At 41.4% G+C, this 15877-nt stretch overlaps 1 long non-coding RNA gene across 1 annotated transcript; it reads right to left on the bottom strand.

Annotated features, from left to right (window-relative positions):
• Nucleotides 1-470: 470 nt before the first annotated feature.
• Nucleotides 471-1043, bottom strand: LOC147967422 (uncharacterized). Its single transcript, XR_015603163.1, has 2 exons — nt 895-1043; nt 471-795 (listed from the first exon to the last, which is right to left on the bottom strand). It is a non-coding gene; the product is annotated as an uncharacterized LOC147967422 (long non-coding RNA).
• Between the last annotated feature and the right edge of the window lie 14834 nt (nt 1044-15877).

Here is a 15877-nt window from a genome sequence, read left to right on the forward strand (position 1 = left end):
TACATGCACTAAACAAACCCTAGCTTATCCAACTCAATTTGCTTTATGGTTTGTGTGCAAAACAAGAAGTGTTAAAACCAAACACCATGCTCTTGAACCTGGGAAACCAATAGTCAATTTACCTAGTGATATTAATCTATATATATACCATGCTTGATCTGTCTAGCTGATAATACTTAGTAAACATATTTTAAATTACAATGTTTGGTGCTTCATAGCCTGTTATGAAACTATTGTTCACCTCGCCAATGTAACAAAAAGTATGTGAATGATAATAACACAATAACGAGTAGAGAGAGAGAGAGAGATTAAAGTGTATTTTTCCTGATGTCCAACATAGGTCCACGATCAGTACACCTAGGAGGAGACAATCAAAATATGGACAGAAAATAAATATTTAATATGTAAATGGTAGGTGACAAATCTAGCCACACAATTGTGCAAACAACCCATCGGCTAGTTTTATTGAATATTAAAGTAACATATTTCATTTCTAAAACATACAAAATTTATGATCTCATCAGCACATAATTATTTTGAGAACCATAAGGTTGGGATTTATCCACCCAAAATAGGGGTGATAACGAAACTATTGCGTTGCTGCTGCTGCTGGTGTGCAATTAATCTTGCATGGACAGTTGATGAAGCATTCTCCGAGATTTGGCCAGCACAAGTTATCTATTTTACAGCAAAATTCCCGTCCTGGGAGTTGGTGCCCATCTTTATAACAAGGGGGTCTTGTTACATGGCTTACTTTCCTCATCATGTTGCTCCGCTTGTCATTTATGATTTTGCCTAATTAACATAAAATAAAGAATACACTTATCATCTCATCATATAAACAATAAAAGTCCACAATCTCAATCGCCCCATAAAAATTGAGTTGTTAATTACCATATGTGCCTCCAAGACAAGTCAAACACACCACAAGAAGAAAAGAAAGTAGCACAAGTCCTTGCACATTATTCCTCATGTACTTGGTCATCATCACCGGGGAACAGAGGCTATTAATGGGTGGTACTCTTGTATGTGGAGTTGATGAGTGTATGACCGTGAAATGCTTGCTCCATGAATGGTTCATATATATATAGTGAAAGCTTCTCCACGTTGATGTGTGAAGTTGAAGAAAATATTAATGCTTAGAGTTATGGCTTGTCGGAATGTCCAGTTTTAGTTTCACTTCTAAAGATTCATGGTTCCTTCTAAAGTTTTTTTTTCAAATTGATGCTTTGTCATATCATGTAAGTTACTTTAATGCCCCATCTAGAATTGATCGCTTATTGTTTCCGAGGGGTAGAATTGACCTATTATAATGGGTAGCCAAAAACCGGTGCATGTTAATATTATATTCAAGGCATTGATAATAATTGGTATAGTATCAATAATTCCTATATATATGATGCCTTATCTATATAATTATTAATTTCTCTCTTGGTATAAGAGAACAAAATTTAAAATTCACCAAGACTCATCCACTTAACATTGGACTTGCTTTTTTAATGTATATAAGAAACTGTTCTTAAGTATATGAACAATTTACATGTACATTTTTTTTCTTTTTTGCATGAACATAGATTAATTATGGGATGGCCATTTTTGAAATAAAAGTTGATGATATATTGTCATATACATGAACATTTTATATCGAGGTACTTGGGCATTTTTTTCATTTTTCTATACACAAATATTTCTCCAATATTAAGTCGATTTTGATTTTGTAAGTAGATTAGATTCCCCGAAACTGTCTTTATTAGAATAGTAAAAAAATTCGCGTTGGCCTGGCTAGGGCAAATTTCGTTAGGCGGAGCTTCCCAATTCCCAGGACTCCCTATACGCTCCTCCTTGCGGCTAACAACCTCCCCTTCGCACAACGCGCACCTGACTGGCACGGCCCATTGACGATACGACTGGACATCAACGAGCGGGAGAGTAGGCACTAACCCGGCCCGCTTTAGCATCATTTTTTTATTTTTAAAACATTTCTTTGGAAAATGAACAAGCATTGATTAATGTAAACATATTTTAAAAACTTTTGAACATTTTAGAAAATTTAAAATATCTTAAAACCCCAATTATTTTTGAAATTTCGTACATTTTTTGTAAAAAATGAACACTTTTGAAAATTTTGAACATTATTTGCAAACTATGACCTTTTCTTGGAAAACCAACAATTAATGAAAAACGTTATAGTTTTATAATTTGTACAACATTTTTAGAAATTATGAATTTTTAGAAAAACAATTTTTGAAATTCCGAACAAAACATGAGAATGGGAACATTTTTTGAAAACTAGAACATTTTGAAAATTTCAATTTTTTTTGAAATGTCCGAACATTTTCAAAAAGGAGACTTTTTGAAAAAGAAAATAAGAAAAATAAACAAGATAAAAAAGAATCCAAAGAAAACCGGTAAAAGAAATAGAAGGAAAAAAGAACAAACAAAAATACGAGTAAAAATCATATCAGAACCTTTTGGAAGGTTCCGAAAATCGGTAAAAGCCCGGAAGGAATATTCTGAAAGTTCGTAAAACTTGAGCGGCGCGGCCAAAATGGCGGGGCCGTTCCCGAGCGCTAGAGTCAGTTCTGTGTGCAAGCGCCCACAATTTGACTTTAAATGCTCAAATAGGGTTTCCGCCATTTCTCTTGTTTCTTGTTGCCTCATATGAGTTTGTTGTTGTTTGGTTCATATCTGGGTTGAAGCCCCAATCACACCCCACCTACCGTTTTATGCCCTTACGTGAGTGGCCTTCCTAGAGATGTCATGGCGTCAGTGTCGACGCCTTCCCTCTCCCCCGTACGAGCCCCTTACAATTGACGCTCTTGGCTGCAATCGCGTTTCCCTTCGACCTCACCGTGTTCCTGCAAATTGTCCAAGTGTTTTGGGGTATATACTCCTTGGAGCTTTCTGGCATCAATATTAGTTAGACCTCACCTCAACTGGATTAACTTTGCTGAGAAGACTTTGGATATAGTGAGACCTCTGGTTTGAAATTGATAAGTTCCCACCAAGTCAAGTTGTCCAAGTTTGATCTATGCACATCAACTCATTACTTACTCAACTTATTTCCTTACATATCAATGTATGACCCAGCTTTAGCATCGAGATGTCAAAAAGGCAAAGAGGGACTAAACGACCCAAGGTGGTAGCCCTAGTCCTCCTCCTCCATGGACTCCTCCGAGTCGTTGTCACTGTCCTCCTGGTGCTCCTCGTGAACGTCCTCATCCTCGCCATCGGCACCATGGAAACTAGACGTAGTAGCGTTGGAGTCATCGGAGTCGGTCCACTTGTTGCGTCTGCCCAATCCACCTATCCTCTGAGGTCATCTTCTTCTCAGAGCCACTCTGCACCTCAATCTCAAGGTTCCTATAATCATGGTGACCTGGCACTGCCGGGCAATCTTCTCAGCCACATGTGCCTTGTACATATTCTTCTGAGTATCCACCTGAATGCAGAAGAGCTTCCTCGTCTTCTTCTTGAGTTTGATGTCCCAAGTAGGCTGATCCGAGGGTGGTACATAGTCAGGCTCCTTAGATCCATCAGACTTTGCTCCTGGAATATTGATCTCTGGTGCATCTGGCACAATTCCCCAGTTCTCCTTCTGCCTGAGCTTCATCACATCATGAGTGGCAAGCTTGCCAGTCTCTAGGCGCTCATCTAGAACCTGAGCCGCCCAAGTAGTAGTGATGAGCTTGAAGAGATAGGACCCATAGATGGGGACCTTCCTATCATACATAGCAGCAGTGAGCTCATACCACATCACATGTCAAACGTCTAGCATGCTAGTCTTGTTCTTTGCTACTTGTGAGTTGCGTTGGGATTTCCCCGAAGAGAAGAGGATGATGCAGTATAGTAGAGATAATTATTTCCCTTAGTTAAGAACATAGATTATCAATTCAGTAGGAGAACCACATAAAACCTCGTGAACAACACATACGCACAAAAGAACAAATACTTGCACCCAACACAAACAAGGGTTGTCAATCCCTTGGAGGTTAATTGCAAGAATCAAGTCTGATAATGATAGATAGCTAAACAAAAACACAAAATAAAATAAAGGTAAATAAATTGCAACAATGTATTTTTGGATTTTAATATATGATAAAAATAGACCCCGATCCCTAAATATGTTGCGGCTAGATTAGTAAATAGACACAGAACCTTAGAGCTATTGCTCAATCCATCAATCATTGTAACGCCTATACACAAGCAATATACATGAGCAGGGGGTAGGATTTTACCATGCGTGAGGGTCTGAAACTAGATAAACCCCTTCTTACTTCCCATTTGGTTTAATCGTCTGGCCAGAATACCTTATCAAGTGATCTGCCAAAAATAACACCACCACCTCATAAATGGGCTAGGGTCAGGTAAGACATTTTTTCCTCCCTTTTTGTTATTTTGTTTCTACTTCCGTCTATTTTGAAAAATATTTTAAATACATATATTTTGGAATATTCTTCATCAATTATTAATAACATTCACCGTGCTTGGAAAAATGGTCATGAAATGTAATTATTTGTTTTCACAATTTGATAAATTCTCCGTATCATTCAAAAGAATATTTGTATCATTCTCAAAATGTTCGCATGTTTGAAAAAATGTGTGATTTAAAAAAAATTATATATATAGTCAATTTTTTTCGATTTCAATAGTAAAAATACCACTAACATAAAATTCAAATGTTTGAACTATTGAAAAAAATTGACAATTTTTATAAATTTTATAACATATAAAAGTCTTTGTAAAATTTCCAAATATGTTCATAAACACTTACAAAATATTTTTCACTTTTACGAATATGTTGATGTCTTAATTTTTTGAAAACTATCTATGAAATTTACAAAAATGTTCCTAATAGAAATGATATTACAAAAAATATGAATATCAAATGTGTATAAAATTTACAAAATGTTCCTAATAGAAATGTTTTCACAACTTTTTGAAACTTCAGAAGTTGGTTTCTATTTTTTTTCAAAATTTTGAGCTCCATGGAGCTCGGGATCCAAAAATCCACTCTCTACCAACTATATGCATGTGTCTTGTAGCAAGCCCTGAGCCGAGGATTGCTACATGATCAATTGCTGACTGGGTAGCTCACGAGTGTTTGACATCTCTCTCTACATTGGGTATCCTTTCACACTTGAATTTTAATATGCACGGAATGTGCTTTCCTTGTTGTTGCCTCAACATTACAGCATAGAATCAAAGCAAAACTGATATTGCTGCCCTTAAAAAATGTCTCGCTATCTATGTTCTTAACATGCTCATTGGACTGCATGGCGAAAGTGAAGGTGTGCGCCTAGCTGGTGGTGGAGCAAACACACTCATCTGTGACCTCCAATCTAAGTATGACATTTACTCTGTAGCGAGTCCACGGTGCATGTTGGTTGGAACGCTGCTTAGCAAATGTAGACTTAATTTGCAGGCAAGCCAAGATGAAATCTGTAGGCCCATGTGAATTCCATCATAATCATGGTCAGTTCAACTCTGATTTGAATCCTAATAAAAAAGTTGGATCAGCGGTCCTGGATGGATATGTCCATCGCTAGACATTGCAACAGTTGATAGAGTCGATATGACCTGTAGCTAGAGGACGCCGACACCCCTCACTTCCTTTACATGCACTAAACAAACCCTAGCTTATCCAACTCAATTTGCTTTATGGTTTGTGTGCAAAAGAAGAAGTGTTAAAACCAAACACCATGCTCTTGAACCTGAGAAACCAATAGTCAATTTACCTATGGATATTAAATCTATATATACTATGCTTGATCTGTCTTGCTAATAATAGTTACTAAACATATTTTAAATTACAATGTTTGGTGCTTCATAGCCTGTTATGAAACTATTGTTCACCCATCCAATGCAACAAAACTATGTGAATGATAATAACGCAATAACGAGTAGAAAGAGAGAGAGAGAGAGAGAGATTAAAGTCCATTTTCCCGATGTCCAACATAGGTCCACGATCAGTACACCTAGGAGGAGACAATCAAAATATGGACATAAAATAAATATTTACTATGTAAATGGTAGGTGACAAATCTAGCCACAAAATTGTGCAAACAACCCATTGGCTAGTTTTATTGAATATTAAAATAACATAGTTGATTTCTAAAACATACAAAATTTATGATCTTATCAGCACATAATTATTTTGAGAACCATAAGGTTGGGATTTATCCACCCAAAATAGGGGTGATAACGAAACTATTGTGTTGCTGCTGCTGCTGGTGTGCAATTAATCTTGCAGGGACAGTTGATGAAGCATTCTCCGAGATTTGGCCAACAAAAGTTATCTATTTTACAGCAGAATTCCCTTCCTGGGAGCTGGTGCCCATCTTTATAACAAGGGGGTCTCGTTACATGGCTTACTTTCCTCATCATGTTGCTCCCCTTGTCATGTATGATTTCGCCTAATTAACATAAAATAAAGAATACACTTATCATCTCATCATATAAACAATAAAAGTCAACAATCTCAATCCCCCCATAAAAATCAAGTTGTTAATTACCATATGTGCCTCCGAGACAAGTCAAACACACCACAAGAAGAAAAGAAAGTAGCACAAGTCCTTGCACATTGTTCCTCATGTACTTGGTCATCATCACCGGGGAACAGAGGCTATTAATGGGTGGTACTCTTGTGAGTGGAGTTGATGAGTGTATGACCGTGAAATGCTTGCTCCATGAATGGTTCATATATATAGTGAAAGCTTCTCCATGTTGATGTGTGAAGTTGAAGAAAATATTAATGCTTGGAGTTATGGCTTGTCGAAATGTCCAATTTTAGTTTCACTTCTAAAGATTCATGGTTCCTTCTAAAGGTTTTTTTTTCAAATTGATGATTTGTCATATCGTGTAAGTTACTTTAATGCCCCATCTAGAATTGATCGCTTATTGTTTCCGAGGGGTAGAATTGACCTATTATGATGGGTAGCAAAAAACGGGTGCATGTTAATATTATATTTAAGGCATTGATAATAATTGGTATAGTATCAATAACTCCTATATATATGATGCCTTATCTGTATAATTATTAATTTCTCTCTTGGTATAAGAGAACAAAATTTAAAATTCACCAAGACTCATCCACATAACATTGGACTTGCTTTTTAAATATACATAAGAAACTATTCTTAAGTATATCAACAGTTTACATGTACATTTTTTTTAATTTTTTCGCAGAACATTATTTGTAAACTATGACCTTTTCTTGCAAAACCAACAATTTATGAAAAACATGATGGTTTTATAATTTGTACAGCATTTAAAAAAATTATGAGTTTTAGAACAAAAACAATTTTTGAAATTCTGAACAAAACATGAAAATGGGAACAATTTTTTTAAACTAGAACATTTTGAAAATTCCAAATAAAATTTGAAATTTCCGAACAATTTTAAAAAGGAGAGGTTTTGAAAAAGAAAATAAGAAAAATAAACAAGATAAAACAAACATAAAAAAGAACCCAAAGAAAACCGGTAAAAGAAACATAAGGAAAAAAGAACAATCGAAAATCTTTCCCTAATAATAAAGCACGGATTGACTCCGTGGGTTCACCGTCACAATACGCTTTCTTCTCATGTCATAATACGCTTTTACGATTTGTATAAATATTTGCCTGACCTCTTTGGCCCAAATACCCCTCCCCGCTCCTCCCACCACGATCTCCGGCGGCACTGCTATGCCCCCCACCTCACACCCAACCGCCAGCGGTGCTCTTGCGCCCCAACCTCCAACCCTCCTCCCGCCTCCCACCCCAACCTCCGACGGGCCCCTGTGCTCTGCTCTGCGGTCAAGCCCCTGTCCTGGCTGGTCTCCTCCCTGCGCATCACCTCGCCGGCAGCGCTAGCTCAGAGGCATACCCCGTTTCCCACCTACCAACCCGACCTTCGGCGGTGCTCCTCCCGCCCCGACGTTCAGTGGCGCTGCGAAAATGGAGCCCAAACTACTGCTTCTCTCCCGCCCCTTCCTACCTTCGTTCTCCTGAAAATCAGAGCAGAAGTCAACTTGGGTCAGAAAGTCTCTGTTGTGTCTTGCTCGAGCACGCTATCAAGCAGTGCTGGACATGGACTCTATATGAACCGCCCTGCTTTGCTGCAGTCATAATACGCTTTTACGATTCATATATATATATATATAATCGTAATATAAACGAGGTGGTACTAATTTGCCTGACCTCTCTGGCCCAAATACCCCTGCCCGCTCCTCCCACCACAATCTCCGGCGGCGCTCCTGTGCCCCCCACCTCCCACCCGGCCGCCAGCGGTGCTCTTGCGCCCCAACCTCCAACCCTCCTCCCGCCTCCCACCCCAACCTCCGACGGGCCCCTGCGCTCTGCTCTGCGGTCAAGCCCCTGTCCTGGCTGGTCTCCTCCCTGCGCATCACCCCGCCAGCAGCGCTAGGTCGGAGGCGTACCCTATTTCCCACCTACCAACCCGACCTTCGACGGTGCTCCTACCGCCCCGACGTTTAGTGGCGCTACGAAAATGGAGCCCAAACTACTACTTCTCTCCTGCCCCTTCCTGACTTCGTTCTCCTCCTGAAACTCAGAGCAGAAGTCAACTTGGGTCAGAAAGTCTCTATTGTGTCTTGCTCGAGCACGCTATCAAGCGGTGCTGGACATGGACTCTATATGAACCGCCCTGCTTTGCTGCAGTCATAATACGCTTTTATGATTCGTATAGATAAAATCATAATATAAACGAGGTGGTACTAATTTGCCTGACATCTCTGGCCCAAATACCCCTCCCCGCTCCTCCCACCACGATCTCCGGCGGCGCTCCTGTGCCCCCCACCTCCCACCCGACCGCCAGCGGTGCTCTTGCGCCCCAACCTCCAACCATCCTCCCGCCTCCCACCCCAACCTCCGACAGGCCCCTGCGCCCTGCTCTGCGGTCAAGCCCCTGTCCTGGCTGGTCTCCTCCCAGCGCATCACCTGGCCAGCAGCGCTAGGTCGGAGGCGTACCCCGTTTCCCACCTACCAACCCGACCTTCGGCGGCGCTCCTCCCGCCCCGACGTTCAGTGGCGCTGCGGAAATGGAGCCCAAACTACTGCTTCTCTCCTGCCCCTTCCTGCCTTCGTTCTCCTCCTGAAACTCAGAGCAGAAGTCAACTTGGGTTAGAAAGTCTCTGTTGTGTCTTGCTCGAGCACGCTATCAAGCGGTGCTGGACATGGACTCTATATGAACCGCCCTACTTTGCTGCATAAGAAGGCCTCACACCTATACGGAAGCATCTAATCTGACTATTGTACAATATCGTCGTTCTACGAACTCCGTCAGAAAGCCGATCGCCCAATCTCGCCGTTGTACCAACTTCGTTAAACTATGGCAGCCACTGTTCCACCTGAGGTACGTCGTACAATCAGCAGTTTCTGATTAAGCAAACAAATGATCATTTTCAATTTTGTTATTCCTGCTGGTTTTCTATGAAGTATGAAGCATCCAAACACACAATTTGATGATGATGCAGAATTTAAGATAGGGTTCAACAAGCTTGATCTTCTTAGATGCAGAGCCTGGAAAGATCGTGGTCTTCTCATTCTCTTATACGCGATATAAACACTACAGGGAGGGGAGCAGAAGTTGGCAGGGATGAATTTGACCACGTTTACAAGCTCTTAGATTACATCTTGAAGAAAAGGTAGTCTTAGTTTCTAGGGCATAAAATTGATAGATGCTACAACCAAATTGCCACTTTTCCCATTTGAAAAGCATACAAAAAATCTAATTACGCTATGTTTCAGTCTGTTAATTTACTATTCAGCCAATGCAATATGTCACTGTTACTTTCATGGTCTCTTTTCTGCAAGGAACAAGGGGTTTTTAGAATTCTATATCTATTTCTGAAGTGCCTTGTGATGATTGGTGCTTCATTAGGGAGGAGGAGGAAGCTGGAGCGACAACCATGGTGCAGTGGAAGTGGGGTGTCATGGAGGCGGAGTTAGTCAGTGCGAAGTTGTGCGAAGCGAAGCTAGGCTACGCAGACAAGCAGACAGAGGGCAAAGGCGGCTGGGTGCCACAGATGGAGGCCCTAGTACAGGGTGGTGAGGTGAAGAGGACGGGGTCGAGAGCAGCTGCAGTGCGTGCATCTGCCCCCTCCATTGTTTCTTCACCAAGCCTACATAAAATCTATCAAATTGTTCAGGATAAGATAGCTGAATACATCTACCTCTGGTTAATTTTATTTTTTAACATGCAAGTACTTTATTCAGCTGATCTCGGGTCTTCTTTTACGTCCATTCCTCAATTGTATTCATTAGTTGATCGCCATGCATCGAGAACGTGTCGTCCCGATGCATCTATCAACATGGGTTATAGACCGAATTATCAACAAGTATGGTGTTAACCAGTGTTACCGTGTGCTCTAAAACTATGCAACAGTGATCTAAAAAACCATAAATATCCAACATAGTGGTGGACTTTGGCATTTTGTGTTTTTGTTATGACTGGACTTTGAATATTTTGTTAATTTTCTAATTAATCTTTCCTTACCAGCACTATCAGGGTATGATTCACTATTGAAATTTTGATTTAATATCTCAATGATGCCAATTCTTTACATACGTATAGTTCTTCAGCACCCACTTTCTGACAACTATATAGGAAATTTGATTGAAGATCTGATTGATGGCGAATCTAGGTACTAAGGTACAGTTATTCAGCTCCTGCTTTCTAACCCATCAAATATTTTGGTATGCATTTATTTCCCCCTCATTAGTCAGATGCTTGTTGCCATTGGATATACAATGACATCATTCTTTATTTCAGAAAAGTAATTGCTCCATCAGAATTACATAAAAAGAAATTGCACAACTGCTCAGGTTCTGATATCTGATGCAGAGATGGAGTAATGCACTGACTTTTTTTTCACTCACTACATAGGCAGCGTTACAGTAGAGATATGTTGTACTTCTCGGCATTATGATCTTCCCTCAGTCTAAATAGTTACTGTTACTAATTATTATGTTCTTCCTCAGTCTAATTAGTTAGTGTTAGTTGCCTAAATCAGAAGGGCAGTGGTAGCGAATTTTTACTTACAAAGCAAGTGTATTCTTTGGGCTTTTGATCATTCTGTAGGTGTCTTTACTTCTTAAAATTGCTAATTATTATTATTTTTCCCACTCAATTTTGGAGAAATGAACACTGGTACAATTTTTTTGCCCAGTGCAATGCACGGGCTTTTGTGCTAGTACTACTAAAAATCATATCAGAACCTTTTGGAAGGTTCCCAAAATCGGTAAAAGCCCGGAAGGAATATTCTTGAAGTTCGTAAAATTAGAGCGGCGTGACCAAAATGGCTCGGCCATCCCCAAGCGCTAGAGTCAGTTCTGTCTGCAAGCCCTGGCAATTTGACGTTGAATGCTCAAATATTGTTTCCGCCAATTCTCTTGTTTCTTGTTGCCTCATATGAGTTTGTTGTTGTTTGGTTCATATCTGGATCGAAGCCCCAATCACGCCCCACCCACCGTTTTATGCCCTTACGTGAGTGGCCTTCTTAGAGATGTCATGGCATCAGTGTCGACGCCTTCCCTCACCCCCTACGAGCCCCTTACGATTGGCACTCTTGGCCGCAATCACGTTTCCCTTCGACCTCACCGTGTTCTTGCAAATTATACAAGTGTTTTGGGGTATATAATCCTTGAAGCTTTCTGGCATCAAGATTAGTCATACCCCACCTCAACTGAAATAACTTTGCTGAGAAGAGTTTGGATATAGTGAGACCTCTGGTTTGAAATTGATAAGTTGCCACCAAGTCCAGCTGCCCAAGTTTAATCTATGCACATCAATTCATTACTTACTCAACTTATTTCCTTACATATCAATGTATGACCCAACTTCTTGTTTTCTCTGGTCCAACCTGCCTTTGTTTTTCCATAAATATCATCCAAATAATCATTTTAGCTATATGCAAATAGCTCATATGTGCTACCAGCTTCCATTGCCAAGATGTGTTTTCTCTAGGCAATGTGTTGTTTGTCTATACCCTTGTATTTTTGTGTTGTGGATCACTCTGTTAGTCGCTATGTACTTGAAAGGACATTGATTCAGAAATGTTACATAACTTTGAATATGTTGGCTAGTGAATACTTTTGAGTTCCCACCATAGTCCTTTAGTTTAGCATGACATCTTCAAGGTTTTTTTAAAATAGTACAGACCCGTACGCTCATGCATACGCACATACACTGGTACAACGAGGTGCTATACAAACGATTTTTAACCCCTTTCCGCGACGGCATTTGGAACCGTCGCCTAGTGAGTGACTACAATAGGGGGGTCCTTCCCACATGACCCAGAAACCATCGGGGATATGCCCTCCTGGCACACACGCTCGGCAAAATGAGGTCGTGTCCGGCCGACGAGCGATCAGATACGGTTATACGTATAGTAGTGCTAAAAATACAATTATATAGGCGAAATCGTTTTCGGTCGTAAGTACATCCCACACAGTCAGTCCCTGCTAAACACTTCCATTTGTATGTACATTCCACACAGTCAATCCAAGGAATACATTTCCGTTAGTATGTACATCACACACGGTGCGTGGAAGAAACTGTGTGGCAAAGGCTGTCCATCACACACACTTTTTATGTGGTAATCGTTTGCGTAAGGTGGCCTAACGCAAACAATTTTCAAGAGGATGTCGTGTGTGATTGTTCATTGATCCAACACGGTTTATTCCTAGAAACTATGTGCGTTGTCAGAGGTCATCGCCCACAGTGTTTTCTCAATAACCGTTTGCAATAGAAAAACTCAATTAGAAGGCTAATTGTCCTATTATTAATAATCCATTTATTACTCTAATTAACATTTCATATTAAGCAAGCACACAATATATTTCATTTCCATAAGATTTCATAATTGAAATACATCAGAGTACAACCCGGAACACCACAACGTAATGGTGTGTCCGAACGTCGTAACTGCACTTTATTAGATATGGTGCGATCTATGATGTCTCTCACTGATTTACCGCTATCGTTTTGGGGTTATGCTTTAGAGAAGGCTGCATTGACATTAAATAGGGCACCATCTAAATCTGTTGAGACAACACCTTATGAACTGTGGTTTGACAAGAAACCCAAGTTGTCGTTTCTTAAAGTTTGGGGCTGCGATGCTCATGTGAAAAAGCTTCAACCTGATAAGCTCGAACCCAATCAGAGAAATGTGTCTTCATAGGATATCCAAAGGAGACTGTTGGGTACACCTTCTATCACAGATCCGAAGGCAAGATATTCGTTGCTAAGAATGGATCCTTTATGGAGAAGGAGTTTCTCTCGAAAGAAGTGAGTGGGCGGAAAGTAGAACTTGACGAGGTAATTGTACCTTCTCCCTTATTAGAAAATAGTTCATCACTGAAATCAGTTTCAGTGATTCCTACACCAGTAAGTGAGGAAGCTAATGATGATGATCATGAAACTTCTGATCAAGTTACTACCGAACCTCGTAGGTCAATCAGAGTAAGATCCGCACCAAAGTGGTTCGGTAATCCTGTTCTGGAAGTCATGTTACTTGACCATGACGAACCTACAAACTATGAGGACGCGATGATGAGCCCAGATTCTGCAAAATGGCTTGAGGTCATGAAATCTGAGATGGGATCCATGTATGAGAACAAAGCGTGGACTTTGGTTGACTTGTCCGATGATCGGCAAGCCATAGAGAATAAATGAATCTTCAAGAAGAAGACTAATGCTGATGGTAATATTACTGTCTACAAAGCTCGACTTGTTGCAAAAGGTTTCGACAAGTTCAAGGAGTTGACTACGATGAGACCTTCTCACCCGTAGCGATGCTTAAGTCCGTCCGAATCATGTTAGCAATTGCCGCATTTTATGATTATGAAATTTGGAAAATGGATGTCAAAACTGCATTCCTTAATGGATATCTTAAAGAAGAGTTGTATATGATGCAACCAGAAGGTTTTGTCGATCCAAAAGGTGCTAACAAAGTGTGCAAGCTCCAGCGATCCATTTATGGACTGGTGCAAGCCTCTCGGAGTTGGAATATATGCTTTGATAGTGTGATCAAAGCATATGGTTTTATACAGACTTTTGGAGAAGCCTGTTGAGGGAGTCCTGGATTAGGGGGTCCTCGAACAGCCGGACTATATACTTTGGCCGGACTGTTGGACTATGAAGATACAAGATTGAAGACTTCGTCCCGTGTCCGGGTGGGACTCTCCTTTGCATGGAAGGCAAGCTTGGCAATTCGGATATGTAGATCTCCTCCCTTATAACCGACTCTGTGTAACCCTAGACCCCTCCGGTGTCTATATAAACCGGAGGGTTTAGTCCGTAGGACAACAACAATCATAATCATAGGCTAGCTTTTAGGGTTTAGCCTCTACGATCTCGTGGTAGATCAACTCTTGTAATACTCATATAATCAAGCTCAATCAAGCAGGAAGTAGGCTATTACCTCCATCGGGAGGGCCCGGACCTGGGTAAACATTGTGTCCCCCGCCTCCTATTACCATCAGCCTTAGATGCATAGTTCGGGACCGCCTACCTGAGATCCGCGGGTTTTGACACCGACATTGGTGCTTTCATTGAGAGTTCCACTGTGCCGTCACAATAAGGCTTGATGGCTCGTCTTGTTGTCAAGGACAACATTACCTCTGGGGAGCCCTGGCTGTAGGCCAAACTCTCTAACTAGGCGGCTTCGTCATGACCGCCCGTTCGGTCGTCGCGCCGACGATGACTTCTCGGGTCATCAAAAACAGCCTCCACGTCGGCTCGGGATTCACTGAGCAGATGGATCCAATGGAGCCCTCTTCCTTGAACGAGCTCTTGGATCGCATCTCCACCTTGGGAGTCGCTATGGAGTATGATCGGATCGGGCTTAAACCCGACCAAAGGGAGATTAACTCTCCACCGGTCACCCATCAGATAGCGGTGGTGGAGGAGCAATGCAGTGATTCTTCCTCTATTTTGAGGACAAACTATGTCCGGATTCCCGAGCTCTCCGAGCCGGATACCCGTCTACGGGAGGACATGGCCCAAGCTTCGGACCTAGAATCGGACAGCGGGCCAGTACTATTGGGCAACGTCCCGGAGCCCGAACTGCCAAGCTCGGAAACTCCTCCGCCCCTGGGTCTTAGATCGGGTCAGGGTTTGGACTTAAATCTACCCACCCACCCTCACATAAGTGATCTTTCCCACATTAGACAAGAGCCCTAAGAGACAGTACATCACTATTGGGCCAGATTCCTCCTTGTAATAAGCAAGGTCAAGGACTGTCGCGAGGAAGACGCAATTTGATTCTTTTGCAAAAATTGCACGGACAAGGGAATCCTCAACGCCATAAGTTGCCGTGACATAGCACACTTCGCTGACTTGGCGGCCATAGTATAGAAGTACTGTGCAATGGAAAGCACCTGGAAAACCCAAACAAAATTCTAGGATCCTCCGGCTCTCACTAAACCCTCTGTCCGAACTAAAAGGGTGTACTCTCATAAGTCACCCGATCCAATTACAAAGAAACCAAAGCCCACTACAGGGCGTGGAACCGTATTGGAGGGATGGCTCAATGTGCCATGCAAAATTCACAGTAAACCGGATACCATGCCAACACACAGCCTTAGAGCATGTTGGATAATCCGGCAGGTGGCCAAGAGCGAAGAGGATCTCCTCATCAACAATACCACAGAGCACAATCCCGTGGAAAATAACAATACAGTACTGCCAGTCTTTGAGACTTTCGCCTCAAATAATAGGCGCAAGGGAGCACTCCGCAGCCTCGCCGAAGTCTGCCACATTGCAACAATAAATCCATGGAACGATACGGCTATAACCTTCAATGCCAGTGACGAACCTCAATTACGAATAGCCCGAGCACCAGCTGCGTTAGTCCTTAGTCCAATTGTGGACG

Source organism: Triticum urartu, chromosome 5A, assembly GCF_056163025.1.
Source record: "Triticum urartu cultivar PI428250 chromosome 5A, HENAU_Tu73, whole genome shotgun sequence".
Lineage (NCBI taxonomy): Eukaryota > Viridiplantae > Streptophyta > Magnoliopsida > Poales > Poaceae > Triticum > Triticum urartu.